Source organism: Perognathus longimembris, chromosome 3, assembly GCF_023159225.1.
Source record: "Perognathus longimembris pacificus isolate PPM17 chromosome 3, ASM2315922v1, whole genome shotgun sequence".
Classification (NCBI taxonomy): domain Eukaryota; kingdom Metazoa; phylum Chordata; class Mammalia; order Rodentia; family Heteromyidae; genus Perognathus; species Perognathus longimembris.
The window spans coordinates 35,237,935-35,254,683 of NC_063163.1; the positions used below are offsets into that span (position 1 = coordinate 35,237,935).

The following is a 16,749-nucleotide window of genomic DNA, read 5'->3' on the forward strand; positions in this document are numbered from 1 at the left end:
ATCTTAATTGGTATCATTACACAGTAACAGATAAATATTGAGGTAATGAATATGTTGATCAGCTTGATTACGACATTCATTTCATAATTGATAAGTATGTTATATTTTATACTTTAAATACATACAATTTTCCAGTGCAAAGGTAAGAAAAATAAATCCTTCAAATCAAAACTAAACAACAATAAAAGATAATATGAAGGGAAAGGTATTTTTTTAATTTTCAAAATTACTTTGAAATGACCACTATGAGACAACAAAAATCACAATAAAATATGTATGATATCTCTGAGTGATAGTGGTCTACAGGAATTCTTGATTCTTCCCAGGTTATTAATAGATTGTTAAGTAATAAACAGTGGAAAGATTGTTCATTAGATTTTGAGTATAAATCTCATTTATACATGAGAGCTTTACATATCATTTACCTGTGTTGGGGATCAGACTTCTAGAAAGTAACTGTAAGATATCCTGCTTGTTGGGATATGACTAATGTAGATGATTGGTAGAAATTAGCTGCTTTTGTATATGTTTCTAATTTTTCTCTCCATTTATTTATAGACATATTCCAAACTACGAAGATTCAACAAGGTTTTTTGGTTTTAGGATGTTGAGAAACAATACTCATTCAATAAAATCTGCAATTTGAAATCTAAATTTCATCTTTTTCCTGACGTAAAGTTGAACTCACATCTTTTCCCAGGCAATCACATGTCCTTAGCATTTTTATAACAACAGGCTTTTTTGTATGAATAAAAATACGTTCCAATTTCCTTTGCTAAGTTACATGTAATTTAACTATCAAAGTAAGTCACAACAGATAAAGGACCAAAGAACAAACTTACATAATTTTTTGAAAATATATTCATATTGTTGACATGATGTGCTACTCTGAATTTACTTTTGATGTATTTGCGTAAGTTTGATATATTTGTGAAATTTTCATTACATGTATTTATACCTACTTGATTTCCCTAATGAGGGAACTAAATTGCTTTGACCCTACTCTAGACACTTCACTGTTTGTGATGTCCAGGTGACAATAAAAATCAGGAACTTGTAGTAAGTAACAAAGATGCAAGAGTCCTGATAAATAACCTAATGCCTCCTTCTACTAAAAACATGGTGATAAACTAATAAACAAATGTTTGTTCAAAATCCCAGAGCAAATTATTGAAGTATACCAGAATTTTCTTTTTTATTGGATTATATAAAATAATATTTATCAAAATAAACTCCAGGAAATGGAAACAGGTTTTAATTCTTTCTTGCTGTTTTTTTCTTCTGTTTGTTTGTTTATCTGCCTTTGGGAGAAATGGAGGGACAAAGAGAGAACAAATGTAGCAGTGTTGCTCAATGGACACTATGTTGAAAATGAACACTACAACTGGGAGAGAGTGAGGAAAGGGGTGACATTGTCCAAAAAGAAATGTACTTTTTACCTGACTTATGTAATAATTACCCTTTTGCAGATCATCTTTACAATAACAATAAAAATTTTAAAAGAATTTTCCCTTGGACACATGAAAAATCAAAAGCGCACATGCTGAGTGAGTATTCATTCACTCCTATGTTCAAGCTTCATGTATGGTATGAGAGTTTCACCATCTGCAAAAAGGTAAAATGAGAAAGTGAATGTTTTATTAAGTACAGTTTTTCTGGTAGAAAAATAAAAGACCCCTGAAATATCAGAACTTTCTTTTTTATTGCATCATTTTCATAACATCAGGCTCCCTAACAAAGCTACTTGCTATTATGTCATGATTAAGAGATGTCAATTTTCAGTCTATAATATTTCTATAGTTAAAATTATTTTGATATTCAAGGTTTCAAATTGAAGCACTGGTTCTACTTTCTAACAGAATGCATTGGCATATCTAAAGGCACAATTGGGTCCTGAGGGTATTACTCCATTATAAAGTATGTTAGTGTAAACATTATTCACAAAAGGAGAAAAGAATTGTGCAAAGTCCAGTATATTAGTATGTAATGTGTTGACTGTGTTAAGTGCATTTTTATTAACTGCATCTCAAGTTATCCTATACTAAATATGAATACATCTTATACTAAATCTGTGGCTAGCTGAAGGTTATAACAAATACCCATGGTCAGCACATCTTGAATTCTTGTGTAGATTTTAATAAAGAAGACCCAAAGCTAAATTCAGTAATAATGTCACATATATGCAATAAATCTACATGACTATATGTTGCAATAATCTGGAAATACACCAAAACATCATTGGGGATAGTTGGTAAAATACATAGAAAATATATTCCTTTATACACTAATATGAAGCTTGTTTATAATATACAAATCTGTTAGAGGTTTTTGTTTTTTGTGTATGTATGTGGTTATTACAAGCTTAGTATCACTTTATGGTTAAATATAAAAAATACAACGTTGAACAATGAAAACATATGATATCAAAACTAAACTGACTATATGAATTCAATAAACTAGCCATCATTTATTATAATTACAGAAATGAGATCATTTCAGAGTGAGTATAACATGCAATGTTGCCTTGTGTTTGAAGATAATGTTCCATGTCTGACCTGGGAATTAGAGGTAAGAGAGTAATAGAGATTGATTTAATCAGTTCATGTAAAACACTGCATAGTAAAACTAAAGAGTTGGACCTTATTTTTAAACCTCAAGGAAATACCAATGACTCTAAGCATCAACATAACACATTTATATGATACTGCTAATTTTGATTTTTGTGTCATGCTTCTTTTTTATGTTTTCTTTTTTTAATTTTTAGTTTTCTTTTTAAATCTGTTCACTTTTTACAAAATATAAGGGAACAAAAGCAAAAGTTCACCTTGTTAGTTAGAATTTATTTTGTTGAATTTGATTTTGCTGCTGAAGGAAATAAGCTAGAATGAAGCAATTGTGAGTGTGGGTGCCATTGAATAATTTATTTGATACTAAAAGAGCTAAAGTTTACCAGATTTAGATATACTTCAAACTGTGTGGATCTTTCTGTAAGCAGTTCCCTTCAAAATAGAAGCAATATTTTAACTAATTCTGTATAAATTATATCCTTTCAAAAATAAAATCATTATGATATTTAAAACAACAAGAAATATTGTTCAGTTGCTTAAGATCTACAACAGGGTGAAATCATCTGTATCAATTTATTCATTTCTTTCCAAAAAGAATAGGATGATGCATACAGAATTTTATGTCTCATGATTTTTATCTATTATCCTGAATGCATTGAAAGCCTAGTTATGCACTTTTCGAGATTATAACTGGACACTGGGTAGATCAGTTAATATATTACAAATTATAATTATATGTATATATTATATATCATATTATATATTACATATTAATGTTATATATTTTATTTGTATATATTATAAAATATAATATATATGTTATATGTAAGTTCTGCCCCAGAGGGCTCTGTGCAGATGCCCCCTACCTTGTTAAGTCTCCACCCAGGTGCCTGGGTAACCGCCATACCTGGAGGCAGTTACCTCCAGTTAGGATGTGAGGTCACATCCTAATCCACCTGGCCACACCCCTTTGCCCCTGTGCTAGATAAGGCTGAGTGGGAGTGGCCCCTTTTCTAGGGCCATGCATCACCTTGGCCACAGGCCAGCAGTTCGTTAATAAATTTTCTCTCCTGACTGAATTCTGTGTGACGTTCTCCTTTACTGGCTACATACTTTAAAAACATATATATATATATATATATGTATATATGTATACATATATATATATATATACATATCAATCACATGTTATCAGTTTCATTATATTGTATTTTTTAACTGTATAAATTCCTGGAATTAAAGCAGTCTAGGAGTGTCTGTGACATCTGTCTGACTGCTAAGAGTGAGTTAGCAGCACAAACTGGCTAGTTAGGATAGGGTAAGCCTGGCAAAGATATTGATGGTGGCACATGCTGATAAATGGGATGGGGGAATCTGGAAACTGCTGACTTGAGCCTTGACCCCTCTGTTGAAAGAGCAGGAAGACTGCATAACCAATCCATAAGAAGGGCACCAAGACCAATATTTCAAAAAAAGCCAATCTTACAAAGAGAAAATAGAAAGAAAAAAAAAAAACAAAACCTGGTTTAAAGCTAAGGTTACTGGCCTGGTGGTCTTAGCAGAAAAAGCAGTTCACCAGTTAGAGGAAGACAGATTATTTTGAGTCAACACTGGGAAGTGAAAAACCCTTCAGAAAGGGAGCTTTGCCTGGGCTCAATATTTCTGAGCCCACCCCCTGGCTGAAGTTCTGCTTTCCCACCTCAGCAAAAGTAACGCACCCTCCCTAAACTGTCACTGTTTGTGAACTTCATTCTTCTGGTGAGGCAAGTTTCCTGATGACTTTCTCACCTTTGTGCATTATCTCACTAGGGCAGAAAAAAGAAAACAGAACTCTCTTCTTTAAGGGATAGTATAATAATTACTTTTTTTTCTTCTTAAAAATATCTAAGACCTTATGCTTTGTTGTTGGTGGTGGATTGTTTAATTGTTTGTTTTTTGTGGGGCACGCCCGGCTGGCCTGGCCTGTGTGTCCCCACCCAGGGATCACATGGGGTGATTACACGGAACTGGAAAGGCAGTTCTAGCTGGTCCTGCCTCCCAGGCTTGGGACCACGTGTGGCCAAGATGGCACCTGGAGGTGAACCCGGAGGCGGTCCTGTGGGCTTTGACTTAGAATTAGGTGGCCTCTTAGGATTGGTCCCACGGCCCTCCACCCTTGACGGACAGCTCAGTCCACCCCTCACAGCCCCTAGCTAGGTGCACGCACACCCCTCCCCCTCCTGCCGTTTTAGGGCTGAAGCTCCTCCCAATAAAGCCAGACTATGTGTGACACTCTCCTGGCCTGTCTGATTGTCCTACAGCAAAAGGGGGGCTGGGTGCGGGTGGTCTGTCGACTCTTCATCTTTTCTTGGCCTGCCTCAGTTGGGCGCACTTCCCCGCCTCTCCCACTGGCCAGGAGAGCACTGGGGGTGAAGGAACCTGACAGTTTTTGTGGTGTTTTGATTGGTTTGTTTGCTTGTTGTTTTGTGCTCGTCATGGGGCTTGAACTCAGGGTTTGGGTGCTGTCCCAGGGTTATTTTTTGCTAGATTGAGCCACAACTCAACTTCTGCTTTTTCTGATAGTTAATTGGTGATAACAATCCTCATGGCTTTGAAATTTGACCTTCCAATCTGACCTTAGCTTCATGAGTAGCCAGGTTACAGGCCTGAGCAACAGGTGCCAAGCCTATCATCTTACTTTTAAACCACAATTTAATTAGATTCGGTAGTGTTATGCCAAGTCGCGAAACAACCACCAAGAAGACCACTGAGACTCAGACATTTCGAAATACAAAAGCAAGGCTTTATTCAGGCGCGCTGCAACTCGGGCCTCGTCCTACCCACCGACATAGCGGAGGTTAGGAGGAAGCCCCGAGCTGCGATTACAAAGGGCTTAAAGGGAAAAAAAAAAAAAAAAAAAAAAACAAAGTTACAGCCATCAGGTGTTCAAGCAAGCAAGATTAGGACACAGCTACAAATCTGATTGGCTCAGGGCTCAAGGCACTCTGGGGGCACTTAGCATTCCCAGTGGTTAGAGTTCTCGACTGGCTGGGCCCTAATAAGTTTGTCCTGAGTTTGCTCACAGGGCCTGCTTATCTCAGGTTCACGTGGTAAAGTGAGGTTTGCGTAGTAAAGTGGGGCCTGACTTCAAAGTCTGGCTCTTCATTTCCACCTTTTCTCTTTGGTACCTTGGGAGCCAATCATGGCTCCATTCTGTCCATTTTAATGGCTTGCATGTCTAGGGGATGATATAGAGATAAGGCATGGGCCAATAGCGCCCGAAGTAATAACCAAAAACAACTCTGGTCCCTTGGTTTTAAAGGGGGGGCTGATGGGTGAAGATCATCCATCTTCTGTAGCTTCTTTAGGCTGACTGAGGGACGTTGACCTTACCCAGCCATCAACCTATAACCTTACTTTACCAAGGGACTGCAGGATTACTTCAAACTGGAAATTAACTTTCAGCTATACAGACTTACCATTAGCTGTATAGTGTTTAGTATCCAAATGTCAGCAACAAAATAATACATAAACTTCTCAGCTGTGCTCTAAGGGTTGGGTGGCTATGCCCGTATTCCTGAGCAAGCCCAAAACTACCAATGCCTTCTTGCATGGGACTTTACAGGACTCCTGCTAGTTGGTAAAATAAGAGGGTCACCCCACTTTGGAGTGAGCTACCAAAATAACATCAACATTAGCCAGGGTAGCAAGGAAAGAAAGCAAAAAAACATATAACAATATTCAGTCTAACTTTCTTTTCTTGAGACAAAGGCGAAGCGGCTGATTCAGATGCTTGGAGACCTCCCATGTTCCACCACGGTAGTTGTTGTCCAGGGCAAAGGGGTCAGCTGGCCTGGCGTGGGAGCAATGGACCCAAGTGGCGATGCCGTCTACCTTGAGGGCGGTGGAAGTAGTCAGTAGCACCACGCAGGGTCCCTTCCACCGTGGGTCTAAGGATTTGGGGTTATGCCTCCGGATGAACACCCAATCCCCTGGTCTGAATAAATGCAGGATAGGGACAGAAGCGGAATCATATAATGCCTTAAGTTGGGGCCACATATTCTTGTGCGCAAGCTGCAAATAATCAAGTTTACACAAAAATTCAGTATCATCCAAATCAGCAAGCAATTCGTCTGAAGGCTAGGGATAATGGGCGGGGGGTACCCGTACATTATTTCAAAAGGAGTAAAGCCAAGCTGATAGGGAGAATTTCTTACTCTAAGCAGAGCAAAAAGAAGGAGTGACACCCAGTCTGCGCCAGTCTCTATGGCCAATTTAGTCAAGGTCTCTTTTAGAGTCCGATTCATTCTCTCTACCTGTCCTGAACTCTGGGGTCTATAAGCACAATGCAATTTCCAATCCGTCCCCAGTACAGCGGCTATTCCCTGACTTACTTTTGAGATGAAGGCCAGTTGGTTGTCCGACCCAATGGTGGATGGGAAGCCATACCTGGGTAAGATTTCTTCCACGATCTTCTTAGCCACTACATTCGCAGTCTCATGCTTTGTTGGGTAGGCTTCAACCCGTCCCGAAAAGGTGTCTACAAAAACTAGCAAATATGTGTATCCAAATTTTCCAGGTTTAATTTCTGTGAAATCTACTTCCTAATACACGCCTGGCCTATCCCCAGGGAGGCGATCTCCTTTAGTAACTTGTTGATTGGGAGCATTGGTGAGCTAACAAGCCTTACAATTTTTAACAATATCTTCAATAAGTTGATCTCCTTGTCTAATTTTCACTTTGGAGTGTCGGAGCAAGTCCTGCATTCTTCGGGTTTCCATGTGAGAGGCTCAGTGGATTCTCTTAAGGATCCCTTTACCCAGCCCTTGTTGCAAGATAAGTTTCCCTTCACAAGTTTTCCACCAGTCATTCTTTCCTTCTCTGTCCGGGGTTTTGTGGGCCATGGGAATTTTCTTTATCCACTCCAAGTCTTCTTGGGAATACTGAGGCACAGGAGGCAAAGCTCGTGGCCCTGGGTCTACTACAGTCAATACTTCTGCTCTGGGCTGGAGGGTTGCTTTCTTGGCTGCCTGGTTGGCCAGATTATTCCCTCTAGTCACTGAATCAACTCCCTTTTGACGACCTGGATAGTGCATAATGGCAAGCTTTGCTGGTTCCCATAAGGCCTGGATGAGGCTTAAAATCTCCTGCTTGTTTCTAATGGCCTTTCCTTTGGCTGTCAGTAGCCCCCTCTCTTGGTAGATGGCTCCATGGACGTGTACGGTGGCAAAAGTGTACTGGCTGTCCTTATAGATATTTAGTCTCTTTCCTTTTCCCATCTGTAAAGCTTTTGTTAGTGCCACTAGTTCTGCTCTTTGTGCAGAAGTTCCCTGGGGGAGTGCCTCCACCCACACTATCTCAGTGTTCGTAGTAACCGCCGCACCAGCATACCTTTTTCTATCCCGAATAAAGCTGCTGCCATCGGTGAACCAGATGTGCTGGGCATGTGATAGTGGCAAATCCAATAAGTCTGGCCAGAGGCTATGTGCTTGGGCCAGGATCTGCTCACAATCATACAGGGGTACTTCCAGATCCGGATCCAACAGGAGAGTTTCTGGGTTTAATGCTGTAGGTACACAGAAGCTGACAAGTGCGGGGTTAAGTAACAAGGTCTGTTAATGGACCATGCAAGCATTGCTTATCCACCGGTCGGGTGGTTGTTTTAGCACCCCCTCTAGAGCGTGTGGAGTGGCCACAGTCAGGTTCTGTCCCAGAGTCAACTTATCTGCATCTTTTACCAAGAGGGCTACTGCAGCTATTATTCTTAAGCACGGAGGCCACCCAGCGGTGACAGGATCCAATTTCTTTGACAAGTATGCGACTGGTCGTCTCCAAGGTCCAATTGGTTGGGTGAGCACCCCTTTTGCTATTTCTTTATTTTCAGCCACGAACAATGTGAATGGTTTATTCACGTCAGGTAGACCTAAGGCAGGGGCTTCCAGAAGGCTTTTCTTGATAGCCTCAAAGGCTTTTTGCATCTGCTCAGTCCAATGAAATTCTGGGAGGTTTTTGGTGGCTTCATATGGAGGCTTAGCCATTTCAGTGAACCCAGGCATCTGCAGCCGGCAAAAGCCCGCTGTTCCCAGGAACTCTCTGACTTGTCTGGCTGACTTAGGCACAGGGATTTTCAGCACAGTCTCTTTATGTGCATCTGACAGCCAACATTTGCCCTCTTTTAATATGAAGCCCAGGTAGGTGACTTCAGGTTTACAAATTTGTGCCTTTTTAGTGGAGGCCCTATAGCCCAAATTGCCAAGAGTCTTTAAGAGCCTAGCTATTCCCTTTAGACAGCTATTTTTGTCTGGAGTGGCTATTAATAAATCATCTACATATTGCAATAGACTTATTCCAGTATTTTTGGAGCAGTACTCACTCAGGTCTTCATGTAACGCCTCATTAAAGATGGTAGGCAAATTCTTGAATCCTTGAGGCAGCCTGGTCCAGGTCAATTGACCGCTTATCCCGATTTCAGGATCGTGCCAAGTAAATGCAAAGTAGCTTTGGCTCTGTTGGGCTAAGGGCAGGCTAAAGAAAGCATCCTTTAGATCCAACACAGTATACCACACATGGCTCGGTAAAAAGGAGCTCAGCAGGGTATACAGGTTTGGGACTGTTGGATGAATGTCCATTACTCTCTTGTTAACTTCTCTCAAGTCTTGCACTGGTCTGTAATCCTTAGAATTAGGCCTTTTTACAGGCAACAGAGGAGTATTCCAGGCTGACTGGATGAGCTTCAGAACTCCTAAATCTAACAATTTTCTGATGTGATTTTCTTTGCTTCTAGTGACATAGGGTACTGGCGAACTCTTACTGGGTCAGCCCCGGCTTTTAGTTCCAGAAAGATTGGAGGACAATGTTTTGCCAGTCCCATTCCCCCAGTTTCTGCCCATGCTTGGGGAAACGCCAGTAGCCACTCATTTTCCGAAGACTCAGGCTTGGGATGCTGGTATAGCCTATAGTCCTCTTCTCACTTACTAGTTTTCAGTATACTAACAGGTTTTTCTCTTGAGTTCATCACAGAAGCCCCACTGCTTGTGAACTGTATCTGAGCTTTCATTCTTGTTAAGAGGTCACATCCAAGCAATGGATAGGGGCAGTCAGGGATGACTAAAAATGATTGGGTTACCTGGCCTACTCCCAAGTCCACTGTTCTTCGGGTAGTCCATTTATAGGGTTTAGTGCCCATCACACCTTGGACCCATGTTGTTTTAGTGGACATTGGCCTTCTAACAATACTGAATTTTCTGCTCCCGTATCTACCATGAACATAACTGGATTCTCCTCCACCTTCAATGTTATCCTGGGCTCAGGGAGGGGATCTGAGCCCCGACTCCCTTGGTCACTGTCCTCAGCCAACTCTAAGGCTGGCAACACTCTTGATCCTACTTTCTGTTTTTCCTCCTTTTTCTTGGCTGGCTCTGAGCAGTTTTTGATCCAATGACCCTCCTCCTTGCAATAGGCACATTGATTCTTCCCCACTCTTGATTGGGGTTTGGGCTCCTGCTCCTTACTTGGAAAGGAGGACTGTCTAAAGTTTCCTGCCTGCACAGAGGTCAGAATTTCCCTGAGGTCCTTGTATTGTGCCTGTTGTTGCTCCAAAATTCTAGCCAAACTCCTTTCCTTGACTCTGTTCCTCCTTTCTTGCTCGATTCCACGTTCTTTGTCCTTCCTTTCCTGTCTTTGTTCTCCTGTTTCTCTCTTATTATAAACCTTTTCCACCACTGCTACTAGATCCCTAACAGATTTTTCACCAAGCCTGTCTAGAGCCTGCAACTTTCGCTTTATGTCAGGTGTGGCTTGATTTACATAGGCAAACATAATCATCTGAGCAGATTTCTGGGTCTCAAGATCATATGGGTGTATTGACTAAAGGCTTCCACAAGCCTCTCAAGGTAGGCTGCCAGACTTTGATTTTCTCCGTCTAATATCATAAACTTTGGCCATATTGGTAGGTTGGCGAGCCGCCGCCTTGAGACCTGCCAGCAGATCCTGGAGATTAGACAAGGAGTTGCTCCCTACCTTCAGCCATATTGTAGTCCCATGCTGGTCAGGTCTCGGGAAAATAGGTGTTAATCAAGGCAGGATTCATGATGGGCATTCCGCTGGGGCCGGGGATAAGTCTCCGGGCCACTTCTTGGATACGATTTCTCTCCTCAGTGGTGAAAAGGACCTGTAAAAGCTGTCTACAATCATCCCAAGTGGGCTGGTGAGTGAAAAGTATAGTTTCAAACAAGATAATTAAATCCTGGGGTTCCTCAGAAAAGGAGGCATTTTGGGCACACCAATTGTAAAGATGACTAGTAACAAATGGCCAGTATTGGAATTGTCGACCATCTGCATCCACAGGACCTATAGGGCATAGGGGAAGGGCAACAGAATTATGAAGAGACGTAATTCTTCAGAGTTGACTGAGCAGGACCCTCTGGGCCGAAGGGCACAGCTGAAACATCTTCTTCAGAGTCCTCCTCTTGTAGAGTTAACTGGGGTGGGGAGTATGGAGGGGGAAGCATTTCCTCCTCCGTGCTTCCTCCCTGGATGACAGGTGGGTATAATTTCTTCTCTTCCCTCTTGGTTTTCTCTTGTCACTCATGTCTTTTGAGTGAATATTGGGGTAGGGGAAGGAGTGGAGGAGGGAGTTGGTAAGAAAGGCTGAACCCAAGCTGGAGTGTCCCTGTCAACTAGTTCCCTCCAGGTGTCTATATAAGGAATCTGGTCTAGATAACCTGAACGAGGGGTATCGATTAGGCTTTGTAAAGTCCTGATCTTAATTATGTCAAAGCTCCCCTTAGGTGGCCAATTAGGGCGGGCCATTCTGACTTACACAGGGTGATCCATTTTTCTTCCTTAAGGGCCACACCTTGGTTCTGAGTTATCTCCTTGACCTCCCTCCAGTGAGCTAGAGTCAAATCTAGGGGGCTAGATGGAGGTTCCCAAGATAGAACGTTACCCATAGTTCTGATCAGATGTTTAGTCCAAAAGGCTACAAAAAAAAAAAAAAAAAGCAATTAATACAAAAGGAGGAAAACACAGACCTGAAAACAAGAAAAGTTGGGGATCTCCCAAGTTGGCCCACGACCTCCTGAAAGGGTGCAGAAGGAGTGGACCCAAGTTCAAGGTGGGGTTCCAGGGGTCCTCCTTCAAGGGTGGAGACTCTGGGGCATCCCCCAGTCTCCCCAGGATTGCCGAGTAAGCGCGTCTGCTTTGACAACCCCTCCAAGAAATAAGCAAAAGCAAAACAGACAAACAGACAAATTACAGGACAAGACAAATGAACAGCGCTGTTTCCTTACCTTCTGAGTGAGGGGTCTCGGGAGTCTCTGGGGCTATCCCGGACGAGCCCCCAAATGTTATGCCAAGTTGCGAAATGACCACCAAGAAGACCACTGAGACTCAGATATTCCGAAATGCAAAAGCAAGGCTTTATTCAGGTGGGCTGCAACTAGGGCCTCGTCCTACCCACCGACAAAGCGGAGGTTAGGAGGAAGCCCCGAGCTGCGATTGCACAGGGCTTATAAAGGCAAAAAACCCCCAAAGTTACAGCCATCAGGTGTTCAAGCAAGCAAGATTAGGACACAGCTACAAATCTGATTGGCTCAGGGCTCAAGGCACTCTGGGGGCACTTAGCATTCCCAGTGGTTAGAGTTCTCGACTGGCTGGGCCCTAATAAGCTTGTCCTGAGTTTGCTCACAGGGCCTGCTTATCTCAGGTTCGCGTGGTAAAGTGGGGTTCGCGTGGTAAAGTGGGGCCTGACTTCAAAGTCTGGCTCTTCAGGTAGCAGTGAAATTATTTAAAAATGAATATTTAAGTTTTTACCTAAATATCCCATATCATCATTCTTTGTTCTACACTGTCCAATTGTCCCAATGGCTCTAATCCAAGCAACTCAGGGAGCTAAAATATGAGGATCATGGTTCTAGGCCACCTTGGATAGGAAAGTTCATGAGCTGGTCATCTCCAATTAACAGCAAAAATAAAACCAAAAGCAAAACAAGCAGAGAGCTGTAGGTCAAGTGGTAGAGTGTTAGCTTTGAGCACAAAAAGGATTAAGGACAGCACTTAGGCTCTGAGTTCAATGACTAGGACAAGCACACACATATGCACACACATACTATATATATATAACTTAAAACAATAAGACAGAAAACAAAGGCTAAGGACAGCAGTAGGTTGTAGAAATTTTGTCTTTAAGTCATAGAAATGAAGCAAAACTCTAAATTTGAAACATTCTAAAGATATTTCTGTTAGCTATCTTAAATTTTCTTCATTCTCCAACTCTTTTCATCCTTTATGCTCCATTCCTGGGAATGCAATGCTTACTGCTCTTTTGTACATATTTCTCTACTCCATACTTCTCTCCAGGCTAGACCTAGCTATCCAAATACATGGACTGACTGTTGTATACTGGATACCCAGATGGGCCTTGAACCCATGACAATAGTCACCAGCACTCAGTCATTTGGGCTAGGAGACTATATTTAGCTGTGCACAGCATCTGCTTGCCACCACCCAGATGGTGACAACCAGTGTTGAGGCCAAATAGGGCTGGGTTTTTAAGGGCAAGTATTACATGTGCCACTCCCTGGTCATGGGGGTAACAATCACATTCACCACACCCAGGTGGTCTGGCAAGTTAGGCAAAGCAAGCAGGCTGACATAAAGTAGCAGAATTGCAGTTAGTGATTACAATTCCAGTAAACTGCATAAACAAAGCAATCAAAACAATACAATTCTTGGTTCTGGGTGTGAATGGCCTTAATTATCCTTAAATCTTTCCCTACTTGGAACTTCCCCTAAACTGACTGGTCTTCTTCATTCCTTTCTTTTTCCAAGGTCAAGCAGCTCTAGGTCACAATGCTTTTGGCTCCTGTTATTCTCCTTAGGTTTGCCCCTCCTCAGAACCACTATCTTGTCCAAACCTACTGTTTCTAGGGACTCAAAAAAGGGGGTTCCCTTTCACTTGTTTTTCACAGCTCTTGTACATATCCAGTGAATTTTAACAAAAAGGAATAAGTGCTTATCTCTAATAGTTCTTTCTTTCTACGAGTATACCAGTAATATAAAACTCTTGCACCTGTTTTTGTCTGGTGGTTGAATTAGGGAGAAAAATGCCAATCATAATCCATCCCAATCCAGCTTTCTTCTCATCAGAACCAAGGACTTATCTGGGAGCATGCTTTCCACTCAGCTACATCCATGGTTCTTCCCTATACCACAATTAAAAAGACATTATTGCAACACAATAAAATATGTGGGTAAGATTTAAATTAAAGAATAACAATAGAATATAAAGGGATTTAGAATTCTACTTTAAAACTGAAGGAAACCTAAAGAAGAAAAACAAAATTTGCATAAACAATAAACATTTTAGGTCAGTGTGGTATCTCATACCTGTAATCCCAGCTACTAGGTGGTTAAAACAGAAAGATTATAGTCCCAAGCCAGCTATGGGAAAAATTAACCATATATCTGTAAATACAAACTGAAAGCAAAGAGACAGTGACCATGACTCATTGCCTAGAGTGCTTGCCTTAGAGAAAACAAAAGATTGAGTTTAATTCCTTGCCATGCTATTTATTCTTAAATCCTCAAGTTTAAGAACTAATTACAAGGGCTGGGGATATGGCCTAGTGGCAAGAGTGCTCGCCTCCTATGCATTAGGCCCTGGGTTCAATTCCCCAGCACCACATATACAGAAAATGGCCAGAAATGGCCCTGTGGCTCAAGTGGCAGAGTGCCAGCCTTGAGCAAAAAGAAGCCAGGGACAGTGCTCAAGCCCTGAGTCCAAGACCCAGGACTGGCCAATAAAAGAACAAAAAAAAAAAAAAAAAAAGAACTAATTACAAAAGTTGTAATTAAGATCATTACAAAAGGTTATAGTCTCTCTCTTCAAAAATACTAAAAATTAAACAGAAAAAGTTAATAATTTAGTTATCAAGATAAGGTTCAATAAATGGGAACAAATTAATAAAAAATAAAAGAAGTGTAGCTTTAGCTACACTTTCCTTCCCAACCTATTCTATCCATTGCTTAATTCTATAAAGTATGCATTGGAAAACAGAGTATATATAGTATATATAGTCAAAGTTATCTCTAACAATTAAGGTCAGAATTTCCTTATGAAGCCTGGAGAGCAACAAATATACAAAAATATTTCAAGGGCATATCATTTCCCATGGGAGATCTAATAAGCAGTATTCTGAACGCATTTGTTCTCTTACATGCACAATATTCCTCCATCTGCTATGTCAGCTATATTCTAAAAAGGCACACTGGGAAGCATTGAAGTAGGCAAATATAAGAACTAGAGTTTTAAGCACAAAATTCAGAAAGCTGATTGAAACAGAAAGAAATGATGAAAAAGATCTTTAATCCATGAGGTATTCAAAGAACATGATTTTACCATCAAAAATCCAGAACTGTTTATATATAGACTGTTTTAAGATAGATCTTACATAAAGCATCAGGGAATGGGTAGGGTGGTAATAGTATAGTGTTTTATTGCTACAAACATTCTAAGAAAATGTCATTTCTTATCTACCATTGAATTTGATGTCTTAGGTACAGTGCTTCTATTTTAATACTATTTAGAGTCAAGTTCTCATCCAATATTATATTCTGTTAGTCATACAATAGGAAAATAGAAAGTACTGTGCTGAAGTCTGATATATTTGGAGTCTTTTTCCTCTTAGAGTTCATCTAGCCAACAAAACACTCAGTCAAAATCAATAAGTAAATAACTCCAGGAAAATACAGTTGGAAATGAATTGAAACAAAGTTAAAGGATAGAGGTCAAAAATAAATCTTTTGACAATACTGAGAGGTTTCTGCTTTCATTCAATCACTGAAAATACCTGCATATAACTCACTAAAATTGTGGCATTTGTGAATTAGAGATCTTTTACCCATAAGGACAACTGGTTAAAAAAAAGAAAAAAAGGATTAATTTTATCTTATTTTATTATCTTTTTTTTTGCCAGTCCTGGGCCTTGGATTCAGGGCCTGAGCACTGTCCCTGGCTTCTTTTTGCTCAAGGCTAGCACTCTACCACTTGAGCCACAGCGCCACTTCTGGCCGTTTTCTGTATATGTGGTACTAGGGAATCGAACCCAATGCTTCATGTGTACGAGGCAAGCACTCTTGCCACTAGGCCATATTCCCAGCCCTTATTTTATTATCTTTTTAAGAGCTGTTTAAGAAATACTTCAGGAATGTCTGGGCATTCAGTTCAGATTTTATTTTATTTTAATCAATCAGCAATTGACTTCACACAATATCTATATTTTTAAGAGAGTGTGGATGCATTTTTTGTTTTTTTAGATATTTTGCCAAACTTCCTGCAGAGAAAAAGTCCATGAAGACACCAAATGAGATGCATTTGAAAGGTTCCTCTGTCATTTATAGCCAAGTTAAATAGTAAATTCACACACCTCAATGGTGAAGGAACCACATGGGTCAACTAGCTATGTTTTTTTTTTTTTTTTTTTGGGGGGGTTGAGAGTGAGGAATAAGAAAGAAGGAAACAAAATTTGCTATTTTTTTCAATAAACAATAATTTTAAATAGTTTTGTTTATTTAGTAAAAAAAAACTTACTTTATATGTTATAATAGGCTGATTGGGAAAATTAGAGGCAAGACATTTCCATGGAAAATGAAGGAATTGAATAACATTATATAAAAGTACTTACTAGGTAGTATTGAAACAAACTTTATTACTTATAATTTAATAATTACCTATCAAAATAACTATGGCAATAAAATTAAAGTATACATTGCTGGTCAAAATACCTAGAATACATCGTCATATTAGGCTAAATTGTGATAAATTAAAATAAATATTTATTCTAACAAGTTTTAATAACATATTATTGCTATAAATTAATTAAAATAAATAGTAAATAAGGAAAAACTTTTAAAGAATTAAAACATACATAATTATTCAGAAAGAGTAGATAATTTTATATTACATTCTATGCTATGAAATACCACTATTATCCATGAAATGAAGCATTTATAATTTAAAAGAATGTATATGTATATACATATGGAATGCTATCTTTCAAATTAATGGTTTTGTGAAAATATACTATTTGTGAGCATTTTATAGAACAATGTTATTCTTAGTTATAGAAAGTATATGGTCTTTATATTTTTTGGTACCACAATATTAAATTTGATAATTTATGTGAATCAACGTTTTATTAGG

General features: G+C 39.8%; 1 pseudogene; it reads right to left on the minus strand.

Annotated features, from left to right (window-relative positions):
- Positions 1-1,598: 1,598 nt before the first annotated feature.
- LOC125347575 lies at positions 1,599-9,705 on the minus strand (annotated as a pseudogene).
- Positions 9,706-16,749: the final 7,044 nt, after the last annotated feature.